This window comes from Solanum pennellii, chromosome 6, assembly GCF_001406875.1.
Source record: "Solanum pennellii chromosome 6, SPENNV200".
Lineage (NCBI taxonomy): Eukaryota > Viridiplantae > Streptophyta > Magnoliopsida > Solanales > Solanaceae > Solanum > Solanum pennellii.
In genome coordinates this window covers 30,626,399-30,634,951 of record NC_028642.1, presented here as the reverse complement: position 1 = coordinate 30,634,951, position 8,553 = coordinate 30,626,399, and the positions used below count along the sequence as shown (strand labels likewise).

General features: G+C 31.2%; 3 pseudogenes; 1 reads left to right on the top strand and 2 right to left on the bottom strand.

Moving 5' to 3' along the window:
* Positions 1–769: 769 nt before the first annotated feature.
* LOC107021892 lies at positions 770–2,581 on the top strand (annotated as a pseudogene).
* A 531-nt stretch (positions 2,582–3,112) lies between these two features.
* LOC114077623 lies at positions 3,113–4,789 on the bottom strand (annotated as a pseudogene).
* Positions 4,790–6,249: 1,460 nt separating this feature from the next.
* LOC114077622 lies at positions 6,250–7,464 on the bottom strand (annotated as a pseudogene).
* Positions 7,465–8,553: the final 1,089 nt, after the last annotated feature.

Genomic DNA, 8,553 nt, shown 5'->3' with positions numbered 1-8,553 from the left:
GGAGTTGGAGGGGGAGGCTGGCCAGTGGTGGGTGGGTTGGGCTCAGGGATCGGAAAAAAAAATTAAAATTGATTTTTTTTAAATTGTTGTTTTTCCAAAAAAAAATATAATTTAAAATTGGAGGAGGGTTTTGAAAAATGTTTTCCTTAATTTTTGTAGGGAAGTTATTTTCCTTAATTTTGAGAAAAATGAGTCGATTTGGAAAAATATTTTTCAAAACTTTTATCCCAATCAAATATGATAAAATTGAAAACATTTTCCAAAAAACATTTTTCTTTATACCAAACACACTCATACATATAAGAACTCTTAAGGTAAAAAAAATTATTATCCTAAGATTGCGCCATTTGATATGGAATAAATACACCAATTAAATATGAATATGAGTCATTTTTTTATTCAACTCTTAAGGTAAAAAAAAGTTATTATCCTAAGATTGCGCCAATATGAATATGAGTCATTTTTTTATTAATAACTTTACGATTAGTTAGTACACATATTTATTGATATTAAAATTTATATATATTTAATTATTTTTGTTTCTTTCTTTGTAAAATATTTCTTTTAATTTCTTTTCACTTCAAAACTTTTTTGATTATTTAATTATCTTTTCACTTTTAATTATTTTTAAAAAATTATGAGTATTTAAAAAAAAAAATTTGTTCTTTAATCATGTTTTATTTAATTATTTTTTTGTTCGCTCAAGTTTATTTAATAAGAATATTTTTTAAAAAATGACGAAAAGATATTAGTAACGCGGCCCATAAACCTGGTAGAACTGAGAAACACACCGTCCCTATTATAGAGCTATATAAAAACCCCAATTACCTAAAACTCAGAGAGAGATTCAATGGCTTCCATTAGATGGAGCAGAGGAAGAAGTATTGGAAAAGGGGCCGAAGGTATTGTCACTTTAGCAACTACACACAACAATTTCTCTATCGCTGTCAAATCTTCTCTCTTTTCCTCTTCCAAATCGTTACAGAGGGAGAGAGAATTCCTTAACCAATTTCAAGATTGTTCCCAAATTATTCGATGTCTTGGAGCGGAGGTCACTGAAGAAGATAACAATATTGTCTATAATATATTGCTGGAATATGCTATTGGTGGAAGTTTAGCCCATCGAATTGCTAAAAAATCAGGATTGAGGTTAAAAAATACTCAAAATCCATTCTTAGTGTTGTTCATGGAAGGGGTTTTGTTCATGGTGATATTAAACCGCACAATATTCTACTCGTTGGTACTGAAAAGACCGCCAAAATTGCAGATTTTGGATTCGCAAACAAGGTTGGTAATGAGGATAAGAAAAGAAAGCTCAAGGGGACACCAATGTATATGGCTGTGCTTGATGACGAATATGGAACTCCCGCTGATATTTGGGCTTTCGGATGCACTGTATTTGAGATGATTACTGGGAAGAAAGTGTGGGATTGCACTGGAATTAATGATCCTCTTCATTTTTTGTGCAAAATTGGAATGCAATCACCGGACTTGCAAGACGACAAGTTGTCCAAACAGGCAAAAGATTTTCTGAATAAGTGCCTTGATAGGGATCCGCATTCTCGATGGACAGCTGACCGTTTGTTGAATCATCCTTTCCTTTCCTCTGATAATAATGATGTTCATCAGAGGAAGAGGAAGGAACTCAACCCGTTTATGCTCGTTGATCTATGCAATAGTACAGAGCTGAAACTGTTAAACAACAAGAAGAGAAGAAAAAACGGTTGATTAGAATTATACTAACCACATTGGCAGCCTTCAGGTCCTGCCCCTAGTATGAAAACAAAAACAATTTTGTGTATAGGTTCTCTTTATTATTGAACAATCAGCTTTATGGCATGGAAATTTTTGCCAGACACAGTGAATGCATTCTCTTATTAGTGTCACGCAGATTCTTCTTCTTCTCGGAGCATCTTGATTATATGGCTTACATCTCTTTCATATTACTTTAGCTTTCTCAATATATTTGCTTATATCAAAGATTGATGGAAGCTGACTGTAGTTATTTGATAAGATATACTATTTGGCTTGAGTTCCACTTGGGTGATTTGTAGAGTAATAACATAAGTTTTTGGATGAATGCATATGGTCTCAGCTGTTCAAACTGTTAAACATATGATGAAATATAGCACTTATGTCGTACTGTCTCTGATATTTCACCATGATGGCTGACATTTGCACTAGTTCCATTGTTGTTACTTTCTTGAAGGCAGCCATGATGGTGTTCATGGTTTTTCTCAAAGTCGGAAGTGAACAAGGTGCTAAAGAGTATACATATTCAAATTGTCTCTCTCAGTAGTTTGATGGAATAAATTTTGTTATATTGAAGTAGTGAGTTGATTCTGTCTCTGTTGGTGGGTTATATTGAAGGGTAAGTACTCCCCTTGCAGTGGTCTGTTCATAGTAACTCTGTTAAAGGGAAGGACACCAGCCACAGTATATCCTGTCGGTAGCGGATCGATTTCTCTTTTTTTCTGGCAAGGTATGGTTCTTGTTGAAGCATCTTTTCTGCTATATCTTCTCCCTTGTCAAACTATTAATATATTTCTACTGCTTATCCTAATATTATTGGTTTTAGATATTTTCCTTTTCATCATTGCTTCTTCACTCTTGTAATATTCCTAACCTGTTTTTGAAAACGCTTATCTTGAGATCTATCATAAGGTCTTCGTACACTATACGTATAGTTATATGCTACATTATATAGATGCAAGGTTGCTTGTAAGGTTCGATCCACCGCAGTCCTATTCTTTTCTTCTCTTACCCCATCCCTCTTTCCCATACATACAATTCAATATTTTGAAGGATTAGAAAGGTTGAAAGAATGTTCTTCCTTCACCCTCCTTGCATAACCTTCAGTCATGGTGAGATCACAACCTAGACAAAGACAAGCATGTTGCTGGTTTTTAATAAAAGACTAGACAAGTGAAACAGTCTAGAAAACAACTATTAGCAACAATGCATCCAATCTAACCTGAACAAAAAAATTAGAAAAAACAATAGGAGGAAAAAAATACAAAAGCATAAGCTAGGTGATAGAATGTGAAGCAAGGAAGAACTAAACACGTAAACAGTCAAACAGCTGACTGACTGATGACTACAACGGATATATTTAACAACTTTCAATAGGATGCGAGTGATTCTTCTGCTCAAAGAAGTGCATCAATGATTTGAATGGATAGGTGTTCCAATCAATGCAAAATCTAGAACATCTGTCATCCGACCAGCTGACATATCGTGATTTAGGAGATGCAACACAAGGGGAAAAAGATGCACAAGCTCGATTTTGCTCACATTGACGTACCTCATCATAAAACATCGGTTCTGGCATCTCTTCCACTTCGACATAATGTTTCGTTGGGCTTTCTGGCTGATATGTTGATGACTATATTTCAGAAACAAAATGTAACTTAACAAATCAGAATGTGACATACAAAAACATTGAATGTGTACGTGAGGAAAAGGTGTTGGGAATGCAACTAATACCTTCGACTTCATTGATGGTTTTAGTGCATGTGGAGATGGTCCTAGATCATCTGCCTGAGGAAAACTGGATCAGCAAAATATTTTCAGAAAAGGATATAACACAATATAAGTATCAGCATTGATCGTACCATGATCAAATCCAATTTCCAGAAAACAACTCATGTCCATCATCACCTTTCTCTGTGCTTTGACGCAATTCTGATGATTATGGAGAATTTTCTCTTCTGCAACTGACGTCGACTTGCTTGAGTTTGTAAGATCAGCTAATGCTTTCCTGCCACCCTTTAGAATTGTTATGTTTCGTTCCTGCACTCAATTTCTTTGTAGAGGCATCAACATCTTTCCCAATAGAAATCATTATTTTTCTTTGATGCTTGTAGAGCAGAAGGCTTTGCCGAGTTTGAGATATCATTAAGCGCTTTTCTCCCACCAATCCCTCCTCTTTTTTTCTGTGCCTTGGAGATACCGTTCTTTCCCACCAGAAAAGTCCCTGCGAAAAAACACAGGCGCACACAATTTTTAGCTAAGAAATAGTAACAAGATCACAAGAATGTATTTTGTATGTGTATGATGAAATTTATACCATCATAGTGTACACTTATATTCTGATCTTGGCTCCCATTTCTATCAGCAAACAAACATCCCCTGCTGTAGCAGAGCAACAAGAAACGAGTGATTAAACCACAAATATACTATGATAAACCTAGGGCATATTAGACGAAAATCGCAACAACACCAGCCTATGTTAAGCAGAAAAAACTTCTGGTGCATTTGATAATTGCATTTCAAGATGAAACACCCGATTACCCTATCAGGTTCACATGGGAAGACAAGAGGAGTCGCTCGGATGGTAAACACCAATCCTATATTCCCTCTTCTAGAAAATTGAGCTTCTCGGTAATTCTTGACATTGCCCCCTCCCATTTTTTCAACCGTCAAAGAAATTTCACTTCAAATTGAACAAAATTAAAAACAAAGGGTGGCCAGAAATTGGGGAAATAAGCAAGAAAGGGAACATCAGTATGCTGATATCAATCAACAAAAAACCGCATGAAATACCCAACAAATTCGAGTAGAACAAAGACAGAAAACTTACATAATTGATTTTACCAACTAAAATTTCCACTGTTGTTCACAAATTCATTTCAAAATATGTCCACTTTTCTTCTTTCTAATCGAATGCTTCTATGTTTATGTGTTAGTTAATCCAAAAAGTAAATTTTCAAGTCACAAAACGGAAGCTTTGGCGAGAAATATTAATTAATTATATAGAAACGTTGTGCAACGGTCATATTTCCCCACTATCTACTGGTTGTAACTTTTCACTTGGGAGGACAAAATTTTGACAAGATGAGTTCATCTGATTGTAATCAACCTTCACTTGATTAACAAGGAAACAAAAGGGAGGAAGCTCTTAGGGAGGGTAAAAAAAGAAGTTAGTATAGGGATAAATAATGAACTATATACTGTCTATTCATTTTTAATTGTTATATTAAATTTTTCAAAAATTAATTTAATTTATTATATTATATTATTCGATATCTTAAATTAAAAAAATAGATGATAAAAGAAATATACAGAAAGTGCTGTAAATTATGAAAAAAATTTGCTTATTAATATGTTAAAATTTGGCAGAAAATAAAAAACATAATGTGAAATATGATAATCCCATTCTCTAGGTCTCCTTATCTGATTATGAAGTTTAGATACTCATAACGTTGTGTATGCAATTAAATAAATTATAATAATTAAAAAATATTAAGAGCATGTTTGGTATTGGTGTTACAAATAACTTATTTTAAGAAGACTTTTTAAAAATGACTTCTTAGAAAAGTTCTTTTTGAAAAAAAAATATTACTTTATGTTTGATTAAAATTCATTTGTAAAGTGTTTTTTACAAACAATTAATGTTTGGTTAATATTTTTAAAAAGAGTTTTTGAGAGTCAACTTATATTTTTTAAAAATTATTTGTCATAAAGAAATTAATGAAAATTTTATTTTATTAAATTAAAATTTACCTGTTTAAATTTTTTAACCAATATTACACCCTCTTTGGGAGGTTAAAATCTTTAATTGTTTTTTTTTGCTCTAATGTTATAAAAATATTATTGTTACCTTTTTCTAATTCTAAAAAATAATATATAAAATAATACATAAACATAAAATAAATTATAAAATTTATGATGTAAAAATAAAACTATTAAACGAAATTTAACCCAAAATATGCAATTAATTAATGTATTGGTAAATATGTATATATGAAAAAGTATATTTTAGTCTTGAGAAAAATATTTTTTGAAAACTTAACACCTTTGACTAAATGGCCGACACTTCTACTTTACACCTGGCCTTTTTATATTCGGCCGACACAAGAAAACAAAAAACTTACTATTACTACTTTACATAATGGCCTCTTCTTTTATTTTTGGCCGACACACATTATTTACTTTACAAAATACTTTTTACATAATTCGCCTTTTATGGCCGACACACTCACTATTTACTTTTACGACTTTTATTACAAAAAATAAATCTTATCTTGTAGGAATCTTATTTCATAGCTTGCTTTATTTCTTCCATCTTTACTCCAAATCAACATCTGGTATAACATTATCTTCTCCGTTACATTTGGAGCACCTGTGATCTGGGTATCTGTTTCCAATAAGCTTGCAATATCTGACTAATAACTCTTCTGAAATAAATTCCTTTTTTAAAGCTCTTGTTGTAGGTTGTTCTTCTGGCTTTAATAATGATAAAATCCATCACTGGACTTCATTCATATATGATTTTCTTAATTCCTTGGAGTTTGAATAAATCATAACTTGGTCTCTTGCATAATAACTCCAAATAGCATTGCCATTTAAATAATTGTTAGCTAGTTCTTGTATAATTGTTGCTATACCAATTATCCTTTTATTTGCATAAAAGTTTGGTATCTCTATCTTTGGTATTTCGGTTTGTTTCTCTATTTCTTCTGGTATTATCATATCTCTGGTCTGACCTATCTTTATAACTTGAATTGGCGACTTGATTTCTTCGTATAGTATCTCAGCTGGTGCTGTATAAAACTTGATATAAAATAAATTTCCTTTAGTAACTCTTTTGTATGTCACAAACGCTTTGTATAATTCTGGTATTCCACTTATCTCTTCTCCATTATATGTATATACTGTATTTAGTAACCCATAACTATAACATGTTTTAACTAAATTTGGACTAGTTTTAGGTTGTGCTATAAGCCTATTATATCCCTGTAACTTTTGGGTTATATAATCTTCTTCTGGGTTTTTGGTTTGTGTAGATCTGGGGTTTAAATTTAAATATGTTTGGATTTTATATATGTTTTCGATATATGACTGTGCAATGTAGTTGTATCTCTTTTTGTCACTCTGTATACTAACTGCATATGTGGAAGTTTGTGGTTCTGCGGGTATCTGTGCTTGTGTATTTTGGATAAATGGTTTTATGAATAGCTGGTTTAAGTTTGTATTTCTTGGTTTCTCACTAGCTTTCTTGCTTGTACCTGCAGCTGTATTTAAACAAACTTTGTCATGGGTTTTATGGAGTTTCCCATCGTCTCCTTTTAGCTCTGGCTGTTTACCGTCCGCCGAACGACTAGCTCCGCATGTTTATAGTCATGCTGCTGACTATTAACTTTTTCTTTCAATTCTTGTACATCTGTTTCTATTTTCTCCATTTTTTGGCAGAGATTTGTCATCATAGCCAATATTTCTTTCATTGTATCTTTCTTTTGAGAGGTAGTCTGCAACAAGATTTTTGTCAGTTTTAATTACCTCAATTGTAAATGTAAAATTTAATATATTTAATACTAATCTTCTTATTTCTTTTGTTGTAACTGAATCTTCTACCTTTTTAGTTATCCACCATTTTACTTGTGTATTATCTGTTCTTACAATAAATTTATTGTAAACAATATATGGTTCAAATGCTAATAAACATTTATATAATGCAAATAATTCTTTTTTGTTTATTTCCCATTTTGTTTGTGCTTTGTTATAGGATCCTGAGTAATATCTACAATGATGTTCTATTTTTTCTTTGTTATATTTGTATTTTAGCACTCCCCTATAACTATGATCACTTGAATCTGTTTCAACAATGTAGGTAAATGTTTTATTTTCATCAGGAAAGTATAGTTTTGGTAATTTTTTACATAAATTCTTAATATTTTTTATATGTTCTTTATCTTTGTGGTCAAAATAGTATTCAACATCTTTTTTAAGTTTTTTGTGTAGTGGTTTTAAATGCTCTGCTAATTTTGGTATATATTCTCTTACTTGATTTACCAATCCTAGAAATGATTGTAATTTCTTTTTTGTATCTATATTTTCATCAAGGGTAATTATTTTTTGTACTATATGGGTTTGCATTTTTATTCCATTTTTATCTATTTGTATTCCTAGAAATTCTATCTGTGGTTTCATAATTTCTGCTTTCTTTTTACTTAAGCTTATACCTGAATGTTTAATTATATGTATAAATTTTTCTAATAATCTTATATGCTCATCTTGTGTTTTAGAATATAATAATATGTCATCTATATATACAATACAATTTTCTAACTGGTTAAAATAGTTATCCATAAAATGTTGATACCTACCTGGCGCATTTTTATATCCAAATGGCAATACATTCCATTCATAGAAACCTTGCGGTACTGTGAATGATGTTAGTTGTTTAGATTCTTCTTCTAGTTTTATATGGTAAAATCCTGATTTACAGTCAAATTTACTAAAATAGTTATATCCTTGTATCTGTCTTATTTTTAGTATTTTATTTGGTATTGGATAATTATATGTTTTAGTTTTGGCATTTAAGTTTCGATAATCTATAACCATTCTACTTTTTCCTCTTTTTTGTTCACTATGTTTTATAACTATAAATGCTGGACTTGTGTGTTTACTATTGCTTTTTTGTATGTAATTATTTTCTAATAGTTCATTTATATGTACTTTGAATTCTTTTAAATCATCAAAGTTATATTTTAATGGTTTCTGTGTTATTATACTATTTTCATCTATCAGTTCAATTTTTACTTTTGTCCT